The sequence below is a fragment of the Anopheles ziemanni genome, chromosome 3, assembly GCF_943734765.1.
Source record: "Anopheles ziemanni chromosome 3, idAnoZiCoDA_A2_x.2, whole genome shotgun sequence".
NCBI lineage: Eukaryota > Metazoa > Arthropoda > Insecta > Diptera > Culicidae > Anopheles > Anopheles ziemanni.
Genome location: NC_080706.1, coordinates 75,176,640 through 75,198,762, shown reverse-complemented (window position 1 = coordinate 75,198,762; position 22,123 = coordinate 75,176,640).

Sequence of the window (22,123 nt, the reverse complement as noted above, 5' to 3'; positions counted from 1 at the left end):
TCCGACCCGCACTTTGGGGTTCATATGACCCTCTTTAGGAAAAGTATGCCAACCCCTGATCTTAACTGTTGATGTGATGTGAACAACCTACTATGTATTTAATTAAATCTATAACCAACGCAGCGAACATAAAATGCTATTTTATGCTCTCGCATATTGGTTCACAACATTTTACCCACTTTTGTCACTAGTAAGGGGATTGTACCCAAACAAACAAGTTTCGCCATGTCTGGCGGAAGAAAAAAGAACGATACCAAAAAAGAAACGATGGATGCTAGATAAGTAGTGAAAGTTCTCATAACAAACGCAAAACAATCCATGCTATCTATGCGTAAAGAAAAATTACCTTCATCTTCCATTTTAAACGCAATTAATATTGAGGAGAAATTAAGTAGTCAAACAACATTGTTAAAATTATGTTTTGCAAGATTATACTTACAAAAGAATAAATTATTCTTTAAGAGCGGTTGAACTAACCTTCAGTAAATTCTAGCATAGTCTCTAAAGTTAAAAAAATCTCCAGTAACAGTTGAGTAACAAAAAAACACCCTTCTAAACTGCACGCTGCACTGTCAATGTCACCATTATCTTCTCGGTTCGTTTGCTGAGTAGAAAAAGTTTTGCTAAAAGGTAATCAATTCCCATACGTCATTAGGTGCCAGCTAAACACGGTGCAAACAACCCAATCTTGCGCTTATCCCCAAAGTAACCTTACGCTTTTTATTTTGGTCGCTTTTCGTTTGGTCTTTGACATGCATGTCCATAACCGTGAAAACTTTGCCCACACGTTCGGGATCGAATGTGTTCTAGTGTGTTGAAGTGCAGCCAAACTACAACACCAAGAAACCGGACGTGCATTCGCTCACCCTCGTGAGTCTGCGTGCGTTAGATAAACAAAAAATGTTTTTCTTTGGAAGTTCTCCTTTCGAGTCAACGATGCACAAGTTGGTTACTGCTTCGATTCGATATGGGAAAGCTAACTGCGTGGATTTCATTCAATTTTCAATACAATCGCCCCCCGGTTCCACTACCGTTTCGTAAGGTTCCCCCCAAACGTGGAGCAAAATGGAACAAATTGAAACTTGACAATACCGAAAAGTTTCACGTAAAGCCATCGTAACCGTTTCCCGGAGCAGCATCAATACCGTACAGGACTTTCGGGGAAACTTTCGACACATATGAACAACATTCCGATGGTGGATTTTCCCGAGCAATCTGGGTGGCTTCTCTTTACCGTTGAACCGTTCACGCGTTGGAGTTTCGAAAAGTTCACCAACAGCAACATTCCAAAACACTCTCGAAATGCTCACCCGTCTGCTATGCAATGTTTTCCGATCGACCAATCCTCCGGCGGCCAAAGCACGAGCCGGGCGATCCGGGAACACATTTGCATCTGACAGGACGGCTTTTTCTCTCGTGTTTTGACAACTTTTAAGCAGCAAATTTACATTTAATCTCGTCTGGACGCGGTCCCGCCGAAAGGAATGTGTCCCAAAGGTCCGCAAATGATCTTCCGCCCGTTCGGAACTGTTTTGGGCAAACGGAAGGTCAAGGATAGGCAACACAGTGGTCTAGTTCGGTATCGATTAGGCGGTCCCTGGAAGCTGGATGTAATGACAGGAAAATTAGAGTGTTCAATGACGCAAATAAAATCGAATCAGCACGTTTTGGATATCAACTTAACTGCGCTCTAAATGTTTCAAATCTAAACATAAGCGAAACTAAAATAATATTGGTGTAACGTGAACTATTGCGGGAAGGTAAACTTTGCCAATCATGATTTTCCAAAGCCTCATTTAAATTAAACACGGGAAATTGTGGTGTATTTAAAACAAACAGAAATGTGGATCCTCGTTATTTGTGACGTTTTCCATTTGATTGCAACAAGCCAATATGAGTAAGTTGTCATGTGTTCGGCAAAGTTATGTCTGTTTTTATTGAAGCTGACATGCGACGGTACGTATGATGATGTATTCGTTTCCCGTTTGTAATTAAACTTCTTGTTTGAAAAACTATTCCCGTCCTTGTGCGAACCAAACTCGCACGAGTTGTCCGAACCCTCGTCACAGCCATACCGCAATTAGGGTAAGTCCCGCTTTGACGGCACCCAACATTAGCCAAAAACCGGATGGCAAACACAAGGGTGGATCTTTTTCCTTCGCTCTCATTACCATTTTATTTGATTTAGAACCACCGGCGGTGGTTTCCGTTCGTAATTAGTTGCGGAAAAGGTTGCACCCACAAGTGAACCACGCCGGGAGGGGACGCGAATGGAACTGCGAAGGGTATAAAGTCAAGTTGAAGTAATTTTTTGGGGACAAAACATTAGTACGGAATGAGGGTAGGACCAACAACAAAAAAATAGGTCTTTCTACCGACTAAACGCCTCATTAACGAACGGAAGAGAATGTGACTCATGTGTGTCGAAAGGATTACTCACTACTCAAAGAGACATAGAAAAAGGTGTCATTGTGCCTTTTATCAGATGACAACAAACCATACTATGTGGGTTCAAACTTACATCATCCCAAGGAAAGACACTTTTTCTATTACCATTTCTTGTTCTCTTCAGTACGCTGCTGTTCATGACATATGTTATGGTAAAATCTAAATGTATTCCTATTTTTAACGTAACATGAACCGATCCAGATGTTTCTTCTACCACTTTGCATTTACCCGAAGGGCAAAACTTAGTTTTTTCATTTGTGAATGAGTTTGTATCATCTTGTTCCAACGTTTGAGTGACATACGTAACTTTGACAGATACAAAACGAAGATTGCTTTTGATGCACAGGATCAACAGGTCATAAACGCCCCCGTGGAAACCCACACCCTTTTGTTGTTCATGCTTCATTCTTGCTCCCGAGCAATGTATAATTTAGACATTTGTCTTCAACTGAGTCACAGAAGCACTGCAGGTGGCCAGGATGATTTTATTTTCACCCTTTTTCCATCGCAAAGAGACAAGAAAAATCTCGGTGTGTCAGTTTCGCTTGCTGGCCAGATGCTCGTCGATGGAAAGCAACAAAAAACTGTAATGTTCTGTTGCAGCAGCAAGAGTTAAAAATTCGTAGAATGGCACGAAACACACGACCTCTCAATTAAATAAAGCGAATAAAGCATGAAAAATAATAGAAACAACAGTGACAGTGAGGGGGTAAATAAAACGGTGTCCACACGCGACCATCGACACGGGGTTAGTTTGATGTACCTCTTTTTTTTATTACCTCCCGTTTAACATTTTATTGCGCCAAAGGGTTGAAAACATGTGCTCCCATCCCCCATATCTCGGCGTGCAACTATGTTTGCCACCTCACTCCAAACTGACAGCGACCCATCAAAAGGAAAAAAACGCGCACACACACACAAACCGTACCGCATATAATCCTGACCCCATGGTGAAAGGCCTCCCCCGGTTGGTCGCGGTTGGTTTATTATTCAAAGGTGGCCGCGAATCGGGCTACCGCGCTTACGCGCGCGAGGCGACAGAAGCGTTTAGTGACACCTCAACGAATTGCGGCCCGTTAGGGGTTGATGCGTGAAAAATTGCATCTCATTGCGGCGAGCTGATGAGCGGTGGGTTTATACGAGCGGTTCTAGCATCTAGGTAAATAAACAGTCGCCTCCCCCACCTCGACGGACGAGACATAGGGGTGATGACTGCTCCACAATTGACTGCATGGGGGCCCCGTAGATAGGGAGATTCAAAGTTGTAAACTTATTCAAATTAAGTTGTAGTTACGATAGCAAACAAATGGTTCAACGAGCATGTTGAAGCAACAGATTAGATTAACATCGTGTTTACGAGGGTTGCCTTTTAAGTTTCGGGATTTGAAAAAACTGGTGATGCAATCTGTTAGTTAACAATTTTATCGTAAAGTTTGACGTTTTTGAGGTTATACGTACTCAGAACGTTTTGACATACGATCGCTATTTGTGTTGTTAAAAAAATGTTAAAAGTGTCAATGCCCGCCAAATTGTGGAATTGGGTCGTGGACATTTTCGTGCAATTATTTTTTGCAACTTTCGATGTGAATTCACACAGCAGTAGTGCATGAATGAACTTAATTCAACTTTTGGCGATGAAGCTCCATCAATGATCAGTATTTATCGATGGTTTGGAGAATTAAATCGTGATTGGAGTTCACTCCAAGATTAATTTCGTGAAGGTCGTCCAAAATCAGTTGTCGTTCCGAAAACAATTGATGCTGTGCGTGAACGGATATTGGAAGATCGTCATGTGACTTTTTGTGAGATAGAGACAACCTTAGGTATTACTGGGACCAGCATATACTTAATATTGCATGAACATTTATCTGTTAAAAAAATTTGCTCGTGTTGGATTCCACACAATTTGTCAATCTCTCAGAAAAAGACTCGTGTCGATTGGTCGGAAGAAATGCTCGAAAAATACGATTGCGGTGCTTCAAAACTCTTCTTTAATATCGTGACAGGTTATGAGTCGTGGATTTACGCGAATGAGCCAGAAACTAAACTGCAATCGGCTGTATGGGTGTTTCAAGATGTTCCGAATCCAACCAAAGTTGTTCACGCACGAAGCACTTCCAAGCAAATGGTCGCATGTTTTTTTCGGAAAAACTGGATATATCGCAACCAAACCTCTAGAACAACGCAGAACAGTCTATTCTGAGTGGTACACAACAATTTGTTTGCCAGTTGTCTTCCAAGAAATTAAGAAATTCAACCGCCGTCGACGGATCACCCGTCACCACGACAATGCGAGCTCTCACACATCGGGTCAAACAACTGCAGTTTTGAGTACTCAAAACATTAATTTGATGAGTCATCCGCCATATAGTCCTGGATCTAGCACCAAATGACTTCTTTTAATTCCCGTACGTAAAACATAAACTTAGAGGTCGACGTTTTTCAACACCTGAACAAGCGAAGAACTCTCTAAAAAGGCTCGTGTCGATTGAAACTTTAAACATTTTTTTAACAACACAAATAGCGTTCGTATGTCAAAACGTTCTAAGAACGGATAACCTCAAAAACGTCAAACTATACGATTAAATTGTTAGTTGGTAGATTGCATCATTAGTTTTTCCATATCCCGAAACTTAAAAGGCAACCCTCGTATTATCCCCAATGGAATGATGAGAACACCATTGCGATTGGAATAGATAAGTATTTAAATATGCATAGAGTTGATGATTGCTTTCGGTGAACCCTGGAAAACCACACCGTATTTTCGCATGTACAAAACCACCTTTTTCATCTAGTCCTACATGCTTCGAAAAGAAGGCAAGCTTCGCAACATAGGAAATGATTTTGCAAATGTTTTTTTTTTTAACTTGTTCTGTACTCCATTACATTGAACTTGGTGTGAAAGTTCAAAAGAATCAGTAGAAGCGCACTAAGGCAAACTTTTGCTTAGCACTAATGAGGTACGAAAGAGTTTTCAACAATTGAAAAACGAAATTAAAGAAGATTTCTATTTTAGATTCCTTGAAAGATGATTAGATTGCGATGAGCTAATGAGTGTGATAATAAAAATATGTTTAAATGTTATAAATTTGGTAACATAAACTAAAATTTAAATCTAAATTAAAAATTATTGATGTTTGTCAAAAATATTAAAATGTAATAATACATTCTTTATGTTATACATGACACATGTGAACGAAACAATAAGCAGTCTCAGGAGAAAATCCGCAAAAATACTTGTCATGTTATACTTTTCTAATTATTAATCTCACGCAAAACAGGGAAAAAATTAAAGCTAGAGATCAAGAAAAATTAACGAGCAATTCTCTGTTCAAAACAAGATTTAGATTTCAAATAGATTCGAAGCTCGATTTAAAAATAAAGGATACCTTTGAGGCGGATAACAGGACATAAAACATCTCCTCTTGACGTTGAAAAGAAGCTAAGTTGTTTGTAAGCACTTCTGTACAACGAGGAGGAGTACAAACAATGCTAGGAGTTAGTTTTAAAATCCACTCCACCCCCATTCGTCGAAAACAAGTAAACAAATTCATGAACACTTCATAACAAATCTACGAACACATCAACAGACATCAAGCCATCTGATTTACGAAATTGTAATCAAAATCACCGTCCCCTCCACGTCAACTGGAGCCATCGATCCACGGTCAATCAAAATTCAACTGCGTAGTGTACAAAAACGAAATATTCACGAGGATCCCTTCTTGTTTACTTTCGTGCCAAACGATTCTGTTTTTACCCTCGGTGCAGAGGTTTTCGAGTGCTTTTCATCCATTCACAGAAACCGTCGGCGCAAAGCGGGAATGGAATGATGAAAATATTTTTCCCGTTTCCATTGCGACGCGCTGAAACTTTTCGCCAATCATCGAGTCCTTATGAAGGAAGAAATTTTGCAGCAATAATTTCTGAGAATTTGTTCCTCGTTTGTGCCTTGTTTCACTTTCCAATCGATGAAGCAAAGTGCCTCACAGTGCAAGACAGTGCAAAGCCACTGGTCGCGTGTCGCTACAATCTTTACGAGCTAACTACTATTACTGCGCACTTGTAAAAAAACCTACCCAATCGCACGACAAATGTCATGCTCTATCACTATTGCTCCACTTCAATCACGCACCGCACGACACGACACATCCAGCCTTCAATTTTCGTGCGCAAACACAGCTGGATACGGTGGGTTCGAGAAATTGCAGCTTGATATGATGTTGAAGCTTCGAGGGTCTGTTTTCTTTCCCTACTGCCCTAGTCTCGTTAGTGTGATACGATAACGCTGATAACGCCGTGTAGGAACCGAGCGACTTATCTGCGGAGTGAAAATAATAGAAAACTCCAGTGAGTGGCATGTTCACCACTCGCTTCCCATGTAGTATGAGGCGTATCTATAAAAAAGGAACCTTCAAATTACATTCCCAGGGTGGCCGGGACCAATTTTCGCAGAATTAACTTTGTTTGCAACTTTATTCCTGAAATCTCAGGGTTGTAGAACGCTAGGATTGTTTTTATTTTACAAGTACAAGATTTTCTTTAAATTTTCCAGGAAGCAAACATTGTACTAAGTATAAGTGTACTAAATTTATGATGTGATTTGTGACATCTCTGACATATTTACTAAAGGTATTTTTAGAACAATTATGATCCTTTTTATGATTTCTTTCCTTTGAAGTTCCACTGTTTTTTCCTCTTTTCCTAGGCAAATTCAATCATAATCACACTTTATTGATGTCTCAACTTTATCGAGTTAATTAACCTAAATTTGTGCACGCCTTGTGGTAGTTCTTTTTGTTTTTGTTTGGTGTTGCTTCATACTTATATTTAGAACCGAACCACAACGTCTCGTTAAGTCAAGAAAAATCCCTCTCATCCACCACAAACCACAGACTACGGGCTACTCATCGATTTTCTTCCACCTCGTAACATAAAGCGATGAATAATAACAATTCGTGAACTTAACCTACAACCCCCCTGCTGTCAGCTAAACGACCTGAAAAAAAGAAACCCGGTTGCATTCCTTGTCATTAGAATTAATTTTCCATAAACTACCACCTTGGTGCCTACCCATTATCAATCTGGGCACCCTATGGAGCAATCCAGTGAACGAAAGGAAAAACCACAAGACATCAAGGTTTTTTTCTTTCATTCGCTTTTGTTTATTTTGGTTTCTACCACTCCATTGGCGGTGCGTGATTGAAGCTACTTGATTGCCGGGAAAGGTAACCGCGCTATCGGGGTTAAGAAGTTGTGGACCTCGTTCGTCTAAGCGCTCTCGGAAGTATCGGGAAACCGGGGTGGTGTTTTTTTCCTTGTTTTGTTCCTTCCCTCCTCTAAGTGGACATCAGGGTGGCTCAGGGACTGGCTTTAGTGCTCGACACGCAGTAAGTCAACGATGTCGACAGTGTTTGCGCGGACTCTGTGCTGACCTATAAATGATAAGGCTTTTATAATCGCCCTAGAATCCGACGTTTGCGCTCGGCGAGGGCACATAAAGGGTTTTCTTGATTTGAGAGTGAATAGCGAGTGAAGTTTCTTCAACTCAACGTTATGCTTCGCAACACAAGAATGGTTTCCGTTCCGAAAGCAAAAGAAACTTGTATGAATGCCATCTTTTGTTAGAAATGCGCATTTCTATTTGATTGAAATTTTCGTTCGAATGTACTGCATCCTACTGATTGGTTCCTTATCCATTAAGGCTTGGATGTTGAGAAAATCTTTTCAGAAGTCCAACTCTTCTACAATTTACAAGGGTCAACAAAATAAAACTAGAGAATGAAAGGAAAGAAAACCAATTTTACTGTATGGTTAATTGTAAAATTTACTTGTGAAACCTTTTGAAGTAACTAATTTTATTTTAGTTTATTGTAATGTAATGAATAATATTTTTTATATTTACAAATCAAAGTTACTTCCGAAACAATAATCTTAAAATAATCAGCTGCAAAACAGCACATTTACATGTACATTGAGATATTTCTGCATTACTATCTTCACCATATTGTCGAACAGCTGTAAGGAATCACATGATTTTTCTTCTTTACATCTCCAAATCATAGAATCTTAAGTACATCCCAGACCGCCGACTCATCGTCTCCTTCCACTGAATCTATTAAAGTCAGCTCCGATATACTTTACTGCGTAATCGTTGAACCGCGCCGTAGCCGACACCCGGAATGTACCACGGGGACGCGATTTTTTACGAGCAGGATTTATCAGCTTATTTTAAAGGGATTCACCAGCTTCGGCAATTTTATTTCCACAACTTCCCGCCCGCACGCAATTTGTTGCGATTCGATTTCAATTTTGCAGTTTATGATTTTCGATTCGTTCCCAAAACCGTTCGAAGGTCATCCGTGCGGGGAGGAGGGGGAAGAGGGGGGTCAACCATCGGAAAATAATACCACATTAAATCCGGAACCAAAATCAATATTTGGTTTAAGGTTCTGAGCGCTCCGCCTCCAACCCGACCCAATCGACCGTTGGATAAAGGACAAAGTTTTCCCTCCCGCGTGGCGTATCGTTTCGCTTCCTGTTAAGCAGGTTGTAAATAGTCCTGCTTTACGGCGTCCCTGCGATACAGCAGCAAAGTGTCCCAACAAAAATACAAGCACGGAAAATAGGTACACTCGGCGTTCAGCTTGCAGAATCGCATCCGTGCTCCTTCATAAAATACGTTTAAAGCGTCCTGTAACGACCCGGGGAAAACTTTGTCGTCCGAAGCGGAAGAGTTCACTGTACGGGTGCAGCATATGACCGGGGATCTATTTCCGACGATCTGTTCGGTATCTCGTTGACGACCATTGAGTGTTCAGTGTGCAGCTTCCGTTGCCGATAGAAAAAAGGTGGAATAATAAATAAATAAAGATATTTTCCCATCCGGTGCATAGTTGTGCATTCGTGCCGAGCGATTGCCGATGGAAATGCATTTCGATGCACCGGTTGCTGCATCTGTGTGCCTATGGTCGGGCCGCGTCCGGGGCGTTACGAGGTTTTTCCGAGAACAACGCTCCATCGACCACTTCTACCGAGTGAATTGTTGTTCCTACCGAACCGTGAATCGATTTAGGTTAAGCGGCTTCGAATATTCCGAGCTCGTCCGCAACACGAACCACGTGCCCACGGTTATTCTACGAATGTCGCTATGTGTGTGTGTGTGTTCAAGCACATCGACCTGGAATACGTGTTTTCCGATTGGGAAAAAGCAACAGAGGCCCGAAATGTAGCCCCCGGCATGGGCGAAAAACCAAGCACAACGCAAACTGAAATACTATCGCGGGAAAAATCCTACCGTATCCGGAGTTTAATCGATTAGCAGGCAGTAAATTTACGACCACTTGGCTCCGGTCTTGTTGGCACAGCTTAAAGGTACCAGCAACAGATGGATGTGTTCATGGGCGCACATAAAATGTCAACATAGTAAATCGTATCATTCGAGACATTAATTTAACTACTATGGGATTTTTGTGTTTAATCAATTCAAACTACTAACCATGAGAATGATTTGTGATGATCACAAGACTATAAATAAACTAACTAAACTGTCATACATGCGACTTTACAAGGATAACAAGGAATTTATGCAAAAATAAATTATGTGTTGGGCATGAGCACATAACAACAGAAATTTAAAAAGAAAGTAGAAAACGAATAAATTGATTACTTTTATAATTGTTAAGCAACAAGTGCAACAAGTTAAGCTTAAATAAAGGTCTATAAGTAAAAATAAAAGAAAGTGAAAAGATATTAAAAATTGTAGGCATAGCCATTGACATATCGTACTTACAGGATTGAAAGAAATCCTGTCAGAAATGTTAATAAAAATTAAAAAAAAAAGCTTAAGAATAGAAAAAGGGTGTTCTTTTCTTTGAGTATGTACGATTTGAGTTGATAATCATTCTCAAATCCAAAAGAAAAAACACATATCCAAATTGATTAATTATTAGTTAAAGTCTAGTTCCAAACATATTTTTAAGAAATCATGTAAACCTACCAACTCGACTTAAGAATCGAGTAGGACTCTAGAAGTCGAATTGCGTTATGATCCTTCAGTCTTTATTGGCGAATATCCACAATTTATCACTCCTTTAAAAGCATAATAAAAATTAAACAATCATTACTAACTTGAAGCTAAGCAAAACTGACATAGCACTTTTCTTGTGTGCTAAGCATAAATATATGAAAAATGACTACAATATGAGCGACGCAAGACCTAATATGTAAAAATAAAAGCTAATGAAAAGATAATAAAAAACCCATTAAATCTTCATTAGACTCGTCATCGTCACCTTTGCAATGTATCCTCGCGTTTGATAGCAACGCATCAACAAAACCGAAACCGTGGCTTCATCCACTGTCTTTAATCTTAATTGCCATCTAACCTTCTTCAACGGTGCGCAAAAAGAAGACAGGCGCCCAAATCGATCTGTCATTGCCGTCCATCAATCCTCATTCTGACCACACAGTTCGAATGCGTGCCCATCGCTCATATTCCTTTGCGATTATGGATCCACCACGTCAACGGGCGGCATATATGTTACGATGATAATGAATGTGCTTTCTTCGTCCCACGTTTCCCTTCCCTCGCGAACATGATCCGCTAATTGATACGAGCGAACTGACATGATTGCGATTAAAATCACACGAAATTGCCTGTAGATGGTTTTTTTTTCGCTCCCTTTCAACGTTCTTTGAAATGTGTGCCGAAATGCCATAAAAAAACCAAAAAAATCACGCTTGACGTGCCATTTTCGACCACGTTTCGCGAACATACATAAATCAATCTAAATCGAGATTCGAATACCCACGGTCCATCCATATTGGTGGCCCCCGGATGAAAGATGAGCTGCCGGTCGTGGGACGTCTAAAAATGTTTTTACTATTTGCGCAGTCGGTTTCCCTTCCCATGCGGCCCTGTTCCCGCTGCCTTCGCCCTACGCGGATCCGAGCGCGTCACTCCTGACCTAATTCCTTTATCAGATTAATGCCACCGATGTTTTCTAGGGTGCGAATTTTTGGGCGGATTTTGCGCCCGACGCAAAAATTCGTGATGCACGTTTTATCTGTCACAGTCGTTGACAGGCAGTGGCGTTATATCGGCTCAGTTCTGAGATGCCCGGCGTAACATGGGACATGGGATGGACTGGTGTTTCACGAATTTATGGCCCGCAGCTCAAAGGATTATTTTTGATTTCGTACGAAATAAATGTTTAGATTGGCTGTCAAATTTTGGTACACGGATCGAACCCTGCGCCAGGCCAAGGTCGTAAATCAATGATTTATGTCGGTGAATTGTAGCTTAATATAAACAAATTGTACATTACCGAGGTGGGTTTAAAAAAACACGTAGCACACAAGAAGTGAAGAAGCTGCTTCCGTGTCTTATTTACAATTAATTCTATGTAATTTTATTCCAAAAATACGAAAATTTATAACAAGCATTCCTGAACCACCATTGACCAATTGTTTACCTTTCAAACATTGTTGTCCATTTTTGTTTCGACCTCATTTCGAAGGACGCAGGACGCTTCTTTTCTTTTTGTACCACTACTCCATCATCGCAAACCATCCGAGCCTCAATATCACCCTTACCAGGAACAGGGAACACACGGACGGAAACCAGGCAACTGTTTTTGTGTGACGGTTTCGGATTTTTAGGTCATCACAGCACCCTATCGAAAAGTACAATGCTTCCGAACACGACAAAAATCTCACTCGAGCAGCATCCATTACCGAAGGAGTGGCGAACAAAACGAAAAAGCCACGACGTCACAAGAAAATTTCCCAGCCTTCTGGAGATTTCCTTTCTCTCGCTCACTTTGCTTCGGCGAGCTCGTGGCTCGTTCGGTAGCACCCTTGGGCACTGTCACACATTTTTCCCGGTTTTCCCTTCCATTTCGTACAGCGAAAATCAATTACCAGCAGCTGTGAGTTGCACTTACAATTACACAGAAACCCACGGTGCCTGGTCACACTTACGCCGTTGAGTCTTTGGTTTCAGATCTTCGGCGCTCCGCATCGTTGCATGTGGTTTAATGTTACGCAGCGTCGTGCAGAATGTTTGCCGGGTAAAGCAGAAGAGCTGCTTCTAATAGAGCAACTAGGAATGGCTGCCGTGTGTAGTTGTTTTGTTTACGACCGGGTGGTGCCACAACACATTGTCCACCGCTTTCGCGACCTTCCGTAATGCGATTTCCGTAGGGAATGCATTTCCGATTTCACAAGCATCGCCAGATCAAGATGGCCCTGTTTTAATGGCTCGTTCTGCTCAAGTTTTGCAATCACATCGCCAGATAAATGCTGGAATTACAGAACAATCATGGAGTAATTATTTCTGGAGCGAATACTTCGGAATATCCGAGCAGAACTTCTCCGCATTCCAAGGATGAATGCTCTTGCGAATATCGACGAAATGCCAAATATTGTGGCATAGAAATTATAGAACTATTTCTATGCCTAATAAATATATTGGAATGCTGATTCAGTTTTTCTGTTAAGCAGGAATGTACGTTGAGTAAGTGCTCCCATAGTGGTGCTACTACCAATAGTGGTTGTAGTGGAATAAAATCCTAGCTCTACAATGAAATAACTATAATGGAGATATTTGATACATTTTAACTTCTATGAAATGTTCTTTGATCTTATGCGAAGTGTTCAAAAGATAAAACTTCCCATTACGTAATAAACTAAGGAGCCATAATTGATATTTTCAAAACACGTTGTACTAATGCTGATATGCCATGATTTGCTTAAGACTACAATTTACTGCAAAATACATTGGTCTTTGAGTCCAACGTATTGGTCTATGAGTAATTTTGCAGTTCTTCATAAATAAATTACTTTTTTCATGTATTTTTTATGAAGTTTGCTTTACAGAAGAATTTATAATTGCTATAAATATGTAAAATATTATATTCCTAACTCTTTTACATCATATTATCATAATTATATCATATTGTTAGTTACATGACTAAAAGCACCACTATTTTTATCTTTTTCTATTAGTTTTATCAGAAGTCTTTAAGTATTTGTACTATTAATGGTTCGATGTAATGTGGACAATACGAAAAAGATATTGATCAAATATTAAATGATCAATAATCCTTATTTGTAGATCTTTCGAAATGCAAAATGTACTGAAATTAAAAAACTGTTTACTCTAAAGTAGAAAACAAACCACAAAGCAATCATCAGTATATCTTCTGAAAAATGGCCTTTAATAATCCATAACTCTTGCTTTATTTAATTCGGCCCCAACATAATCTCGTCGAGTGGAGTTTCTTTCCCAGCCGACATCGCGTTATCTCACTCTCGCTTCCAGCTGAAGTCTGAGACATTCCTGCGAAGGGCGAAGACGCACAGACGCCCGAAGACGATACGCCAGCTCCGGCAACACAAACGCATCTTTAATGAGCTTCGCTTCGCCCATCCCAGCTCCTGCTTGTTTGGGTTCGAGCGACGTTTTCGCTCGCCAACACTATTACGTGCACTTTCGTTTTCAATGAAATGCATACTTTATATGCAGCATTTAAAAAAATACGCACACCGATTAGCGGCGGGCCCAAAACGAAACGGTAACCCTTGGCTAGGCAACGCGCAGCAAATAAAATGGTACTAAGGTTTCTACCTCAACTTGTGTTAGATTTTAAATATATTTCTTTTTTTTTAATATAATAGTGTAAAACAAAGCACTGTTCCTTCTTTCACAGTGCTGCTCTCTAGTATTTGAAAAGCCGCTAGTTTTAAAATAACACTGCTTTACTTTTTTATTTTAAAATAGGTTATCTATTACTTTTAAATACTGGCAAAAATTAAATGCCCTCCAATGGCCAACCTAGATATTATATTTTCATATTCAATTTTTTAAATATTTGATAAACTTAAATGTTCAATGTTAAACCAACGCTTCACAAAACCATTCCAAAATATGTAATAAGTAAGATGCTTTTTTCCATCAAAAGGTTAAAGAAGAGATGCGAACGCACGTGGTGGCAGCGAAATGCACTTCCATCGCATGTCGGCCGCGTTCGAATTTTTCGAGTAAAGTGCAACAGGCGCACCACGGAATGCACCGTACTGAATGCAATAGCCGCGTGTGTATGCGTGCATGCATTTCCTTTTCTTTTTCTACCTCTTCCTGTGTTGGTGCGATACATGATGGTATTTCAGATTGAAGAAAAAAAAACAATCAAACAGGGAAAGCTAGACGTGCAGAAAAGAAGTCCGCTGAAAGTAAGTGAAGATTGTATCACCGATCCATTATTGTGACGTTCAACCACGAAACAAAGCGTCGTTCATTAAAATACTAAACTCTTGAAAAACATCAAGCTGCTCAGCGTTCTGATGGACGAAAGTAACATAAAACGGGTCCGCAAAGAAACACAATTGCCAATCGGTTCCTGTCACATAAATCGTGCCAGAAGGCCAACGTAATAACGCGCGGACCCTTTTGCAGCCCGCAATCAAACGTCACTAATGTCAATACGGTCGCACAGGATTTGGCCGACGGCCATTAGTAAACTGCAAGTGCATGGCACTTAGTTGTTGTTCCAATTGTACCCAACTGCGGCGCGGTTTCCTTTCTCCCGGCAAAACCCGACGATCGGTGCATTAAGCACAGAACCACAGGTGGTCCATTTATTCGCTCGGATTGAAATCTCCTCCAAAATCGGCGGCTTCGGCCAGTTTCGGCGGTGCATTTATATGGTGGTGCATATTGCGTTCCGAACGAGTCGAGAGACAACAGCATTTCTGGCGGTCTGGCCAATTTACGTCATCCGACGACGATAATGTGTATCCGGCCAGCGCACGGGTTTGATTCGAACGTCGAATTTTTCACAGAAACAATGCACGAACGTGGGCGATTCGGGACGATTTTGGGAAAGGAGAATGGTTTGAATATGGGTTCCTGTACGCACGGCGGTGCCCCGGATGGGGCGAGCCAATCTGGCACACTGGCATATTTGTAAACATTTTACGATAATTATCGCTTTATGCCATGAGATTAAAGCGATGTAAGGCTATGATCTTTGACGTGGTTTAATTTATGAGATTAAATTATCAAAAACCGAAAATTGAAAGTCGTAAAAGCCCACTCGAAATAACATGGAATATAAATTGGTTTGAACTGTGTACAATATGTTTGAGTTACCAGTTTGAAACATGTAAGTCGGTAACACATGTGATACATTATTTTTTAATTTATTTCTTTAGATTGTTTCCAGACCATTTAAATCAATAAAAGTATCTAAATAATAAATCAATAAAGTATAAAATTATCAAAACCAATTTTGAACCAACCAAAATTGAAATTAACGAGCCCACTCGAAAAAAAACGAGGAATATAAATTGGTTTGAACTGTGTACAATATGTTTGACTTACCAGTTTGAAACATGTAAATCGGAAACACATGTGATGCGATATTTTTTAATTATTTTCTTTGGATTGTTTCCCGCTAAGGCAACATTTTAATCAATAAAAGTATCTTCATCAGCACCGTTGTATAATAAATTCATCCATGAAACAATATTTCACACTCTTGCATGCTTTGCAGAAGCTTTTCTCTTGATTTTCCTCCTGAAAATAAATCACGTTGCCTCAACATCGTTGAAGTGATAGAAAAACCAAAGTGTCTAGTCACCCGGTTCGGGTACATTTTTGCAAAAAACACCCCGTCCCGACTCACTATTAATTAAAGCTAGCCAGATACGGTACTGTACATAAATCATACGTTGTTTTATCGCTGCTCCCCTACCGATTGGGACGACTTTATGATTTTTGGACGTAACGCTGGCCAACCCGTCCGAGTCGCTGGTATGATAAACAAACGAAAAAGTTATTAGTGGCAAGCGATCGGGCTCGCTTCACGACAAAAACCATCGGCGTGTTAGACCCGGTACCTCCGTGACCTATTTCCGGCGCCTGGTGCAAGGGCCATCTATATGGATTCTGTCCGGTTTTCACTGCCTCCAAACGTTGTGACCAACGCCGGGCCTCGAGTTCGTACGGAAACCGAAAGATTCCACCAACGTTTCTGCGCCCGACGGAACGGTTTCGGTCCATTGAACCTTTCTTCCGGGAGTGGTGGCTCGTTTGGAGGTTCTTAATGGCCATTACGGTACACCAGCTGCACCACCGGAACCGAAAAGGCGAGCACTGTATCGGGTCGCAAACCGAAGCACAATTGTGATCCGTACCAGCTTATGCATGCTATATTGTTTTACTTCCGTCCCGTTCCGACCCGGGTCGGGCCGTTTGTTGCTTCCCTTGCAATCAGTACGAACCGGCAGGATCGTATTACAAACACTTAACACACTAAAGTTCCCGCATTACTGTTATGCGCGATGCACCGCAGTTTACCACTTGTCATAATAAGCAGAGAAATGCTGTCGATAATCACTTACGCTCACATAATGTTAATACTTCTTTTAGTACCATGATGGGTAATGGGGTCAACCCATAAGACGATTTTTGGGTCATTTTTACTATTCTAGTTTATTACAAGACTCATTTTTGCTCGCCATTTCTCATTACCATTTTTAATCAAAGCTTCTTCGATTAATTTTCTTAGCGCAGTAGATTCAACGATACGCGACTATCTCAAAACAATATTAAAAAATAAATAAATTTCTTAAAATGTACCAACGAACTTTGTTTTAAATACCATTCAACGTGAGAATAATATTTTGCAAAGAATTACAAACGAATAGTATCGCATAGATTACTTTGAAGAGCTATCAAAAATAAAAAAGATTTCCAATTGAAAAATAAAATTAATGAAAGCTACTTTCATCGATTTATTTTCTTAACGCAGTATATTCAACGATACGTAACTTTCTGTAACACAGAAAAAAGATATTCTGCGAGTATTCGCTGCAGTTCTCAAAAAAAATATTTAAAAATAAATAAATTTCTTGATATACACAAAACACTTTGTTCTATATACGATTATGCATCAGAAATACGATTATGCTGGCTATTTTACGAAGAATTATAAACGAGTATTATCGCATAGATTATTTTGAGGAGCTACCAAAAATAGAAAGTATTTCCAATTCGTATAAAATCCTTCGGATGTAAAAAGGAGAGAACATGATGTCTCCATAATGTCCTTCAGGACGCATATCCTGATAGGACATTGTAAGGTTTATTTTCTGAGGTAAAAATGTCATGTTTGTGGTAAGGAGCAAATGTGCAGCTAAGGGAATTCTAGTGTCCGGCGCAATATTTGTTTCCCATCTCGTACGTTCCACTTATTCTAATCGATACAGATGAATCGTTCTTCCTGCTGATGCCACTGTGAGTGCTTTTTAGTGGCGGAGGAATCGCTGGCGTAATAAGAGACGTTGCTGAACCGTATAACCATAAACATAAATACGTATGGCATAAAATTCGGAATTCCCATGCAAGCTGCTGGCCGGTGTCGGGGAAAAATGATGCAACCCACGATGCTATGAATAGGGAAAACACACACACTCAAACACACACAAAACTCCTTTGAACGACTTTCCGTCATATCCGCCCTCGGGGTGAAGGATGGTTTATGAGTCTTAGCGTACGGAGGCAGCCTCCACAGCATGCTTCTCTTCCTCTTTTATTTTGCGCCCCCAACAAACCCAAAACCCACCCACCCACACACCCACCCGCCCAACCACCCACTTGCGAGTGGTTCTGGGCCGGGCAAAAACCACAAACACCAGTTGCAGCGCGTCTGCAGTTCGTTCGATGGCGCGGCGTAGGATCGCCGATAACCTCAATGGCCCATAAATCATTCGCCTGATAATTAACGGCTCAAGCCACCGCCGGCCGTGGGTTCGCCGAACAAGAGAGCCGAAAGACTCCGTCACTGCAACGCAAACTCCGGCGGTGCACTTACTCCAGCTGCAACATGAGCAACAAACGGCGGAACGGGCGTCGTTAAAAATCGCGTTTCAGAACAGGCCGTTTGTTTGTGCGTCGAGTACTTTTCTGTCTTCTGGGTGAGGGGTGGCGGGGACAGGAGCAGCGGTCGCCATGCGTAATTATGGAATAATTTATGGTTAATTTGAATCATTTTAATTTGCACCGAATTCCATCACCGTGATCTCTGGTGTGTTTGAGTTGGCAGTGTTTGCCAACGGAAAAGGGTTGGTATACAAGCAAAAGGTATTGAAAAAGAAAAAAAACCATCACCGCTGGCAGGCCCAATAGAGCACAGCCTGCCTGTCCTTTCCAACCCAACGGTTTAATCGGTTAGCTCGAGGATAATTAAGTTGTGCTTGTCACAGCGTGTTGCAATTCGCGAGTTAATTCCAGCAAATCCGATTGTGGCAATTATTCGCGCTCACCTTTTCACCTGGCGCAAGAAAAAAAGGTAAAATATAACACTGCAGCGCACAACTGGAGCGCAAATCCGTGAAACGGTTGTTCTGGCCTGAATATTTAAAAAGTTAAATTTATTGTTCACAATAAACCTGTAGGATTGGCAAACGAAGGCAATTTTTCCCACGACCAGGAGGATGCCGTAAAGTAGCTGTTACGTTTTCTTCATATGGGAAAGAAGAATACATCGATTGCAATAATATTTAAATTAATGCCCCATTCCCATTTCACTTGGTTTGTTTTGATACGCTTAACGAAGATTTGAGAAAATGAAATAAGGGATTGTGAATCAGGGTATTGTGAGAAGATCTTTTTACGAACACTCGGGAAAATCGGATAATAATGATAACTTCTTCCGATTTAAAGATCCTTTAAAGCAAAACAGAAAGCTTTTGAAACAACTCGATGGAATTAACCAATTCATTTAGAATTGTACAATAAAGTAACTCTAGAAGCATTTATTCTCATGCTTATAAAGAAAAGTTAATCTTAATTCACTGAGCATTGGCTATCAAATAAATAAAACCTTTTTGTAGGTAAAAGCTAAACATACTCATTGGATACATGCACACAAAGTATAACAGTGCAGGTGAACATTGAATCATTGATACAATTAAACACGGAAAATGATTCTGTTTCGGGATTAAAAAAAACAAATAAACAATACAAAACAAATTTGTTGACAGTTAGTAGTAATCAGAACCAATCAATAAAAATATTGCATGCTTTCTTTTTGTAAGAAAACTTGGCAGTGTATGTAATTATATGTTTTAATTACGCCAAACAAACTTAAAAAAAAAAACAAAACAGATCATCAATTGAAGAAAACTGTTTAAAGATCCATTAAGATGGATTATATAATCAAAATGCAGTGAAATGAGAGAAATATAGAAACACCTAGTCTACTGCTTGCCACTTTAGACCCCCTATAACCTCATGGAAAGCCCCTTTAGCATAACCTCTATCTTTGCATGGGTTTCATGTGATTTTAAAAATATTACTCCAACATCCATTTCCATTCTTCACCGCTCACGAACGGCCCAAGTTGTAAGCAATTCGGCAGCGGAGCGGAAGCGCCAACGCCATTCGGAACCGATTCGGGAAAACCTTCGCACCAATTTACGTGCGCGTGCGAGAGTTTCCCACTTTCCGCCCCAAACGCCCGGACGGCTTCGTCGAGCCCGGCGACTCGATCTCGATCTCCATATTTAAATCACCCGGATCAATGCGCACGCATTTAAAGCATCTTCAAGAACCGCCAGCTCCGGAGTTCCAACGGCGTACGGGGAGAGGGTTCGGGTTTTACATCCCTCTAACCAATGAAGTACCCTATCGCGAAACTCATTCAGCCAAAAATAGGTTAATGTTGCAGCACCCTCAGCGTGCACCCAAACAACCTCCCCCACCATCTCTCTGCAGCCGTTTTCTTCCTTCCCCAAAACCGACCGGGCGAGGGAAGTGTTTCCCCGGTTGCCCTCCGCCAGTGCGCCAGAGTGTGTGACAAGGTTAGATCGTAAACGCTGGGACCGCTGCTGGTAAACATGTCCATAAATACACAGTTCCGAAACCAGTTGGAACTCGCTGGCAACCTTCCGCCGTGCGCCAACGGACACGTTGCGCACACACGGCTCAGAGCTGTCCTCTCGGGCGAGGGTGAGGACGCAGGCAACGAGACGCGAAAAGCATACCGTAAGCCACCCTACGGGCAACATAAGAGACGAAGGAAAAGAGAGAAAGAAAGAGAGAAAAGAAGAAACACCCAGCCCAACCTCCTGACGTCGGCGAGTGTCAAACTCAGCCTCCATCCGGTTACGGGTTGGCTAATTTGTCAACACCTTCGTCGGTGTGATTTTTTTTTTCCACCGTGCCTCACTTTTTAACAAACGAGAGAAACTTCTCCTGCACCCGAGGCCTACGGTCGTCGGTGGTGTATGCTTCCTGTCGTATCGGGCGTGCGGCCACCACTTCTCCGCCGACCGCAACACAGACAGCTGGTTAAATTATTTCAAACTTAATCTTAATGCCATCGATGCAATCGCACAAATGCAGTTGACAACCATTACCGCTAAACGCGACGTACTAATTTGACTACCGATCGATACCGACCGTGCACGCGGTTTCTACCACCTCTTCAGCGATCGGTTCTCCAAGGCAAGCTCGGATGTTGGTTAGCGATAGGCGGTTGCGTACGAGGCGTTATTAAGAAATCGTGTCATTTAAGAGGTTCTTGTTTTCTCTCGTTTCTGAACGGTAGCAAAGGAAGGCGAAGGCATCAGTAGTCAGCGATTTATCCGTAGGAATAATATGTTGTGTTTGTTTGTCTGAAGCCCTACCGGTTCATCTATATGCAGAAACAAACGGGCTATAAATAGAATGAGAAAATGTTTTGAAATAAACAAATCTGTTGGGAGGGTCTAACATTAAATTTTTAATTCATAGTCATATATAGAAAGGATAATCTTTGACTTGTTTGAACGATAAATTACAAAGTAAAGCCAAGAAAAATAAATTGGGACTTGATTCTTAGGAAAAGTCTGACATTTTCTGAAGTCTGAGATGATTCCTGAATTAAGTAATTAATCAAATATTTTTAGTCTCCACATTCGGGACAAATCTTGAAAGAGTTTTACTTTAAGTTTCAATTCTTTTTATCAGGAATTGTCATCCCAAGACAAGAAAAACAAATCACGCCTGTATTTTGACAACAAGTCGACTTACAACAAATATTGTTTTAAATATTGATAGTATATGCACCCACAAACATATTTTTTCCCTAATAAGCTTCATTTAGTCCTTAATCAATGATTTCGGAATGCTGTATTGCCTAGATTTATAGCTGAGTTTGATTTAACTTAATGTAAAGAACATGGGAAAAGCTTTATAGTGCACTCTTTCACAACGCCGTGATACTAAAAAATATCGTTCAAATTGCATCCGCTGCAAGAACGTTGCACATTTAGCCAACCGGCTGGAAACCAGATTTCTAACCAAACACCGATTGGCAATTAATTAGCCTGGTGTGCCTACATTTGCCTACATTTGTCGTCTGGCAGCGGCGCGTTGCGGTGGTGTACTGCTACAAGAACTAGGAAAAGACACCCGGTGACAACCGGTACGATTGAGCCCTGACGTGAACGCAGAGAGGTTGACGTGCGTTAAATTGATGTCGACGATGGGCGATAGAAGGGGGAAAACAGCGCTCCAAGTCTAAGATGGATGGAATGTGGAACAATTAAACAGACTGTCGATATCGTTCCAACTCGAGTGGATCGGTTGTCTTCAGTGAATTTACTTACTTCTGGTCGAACG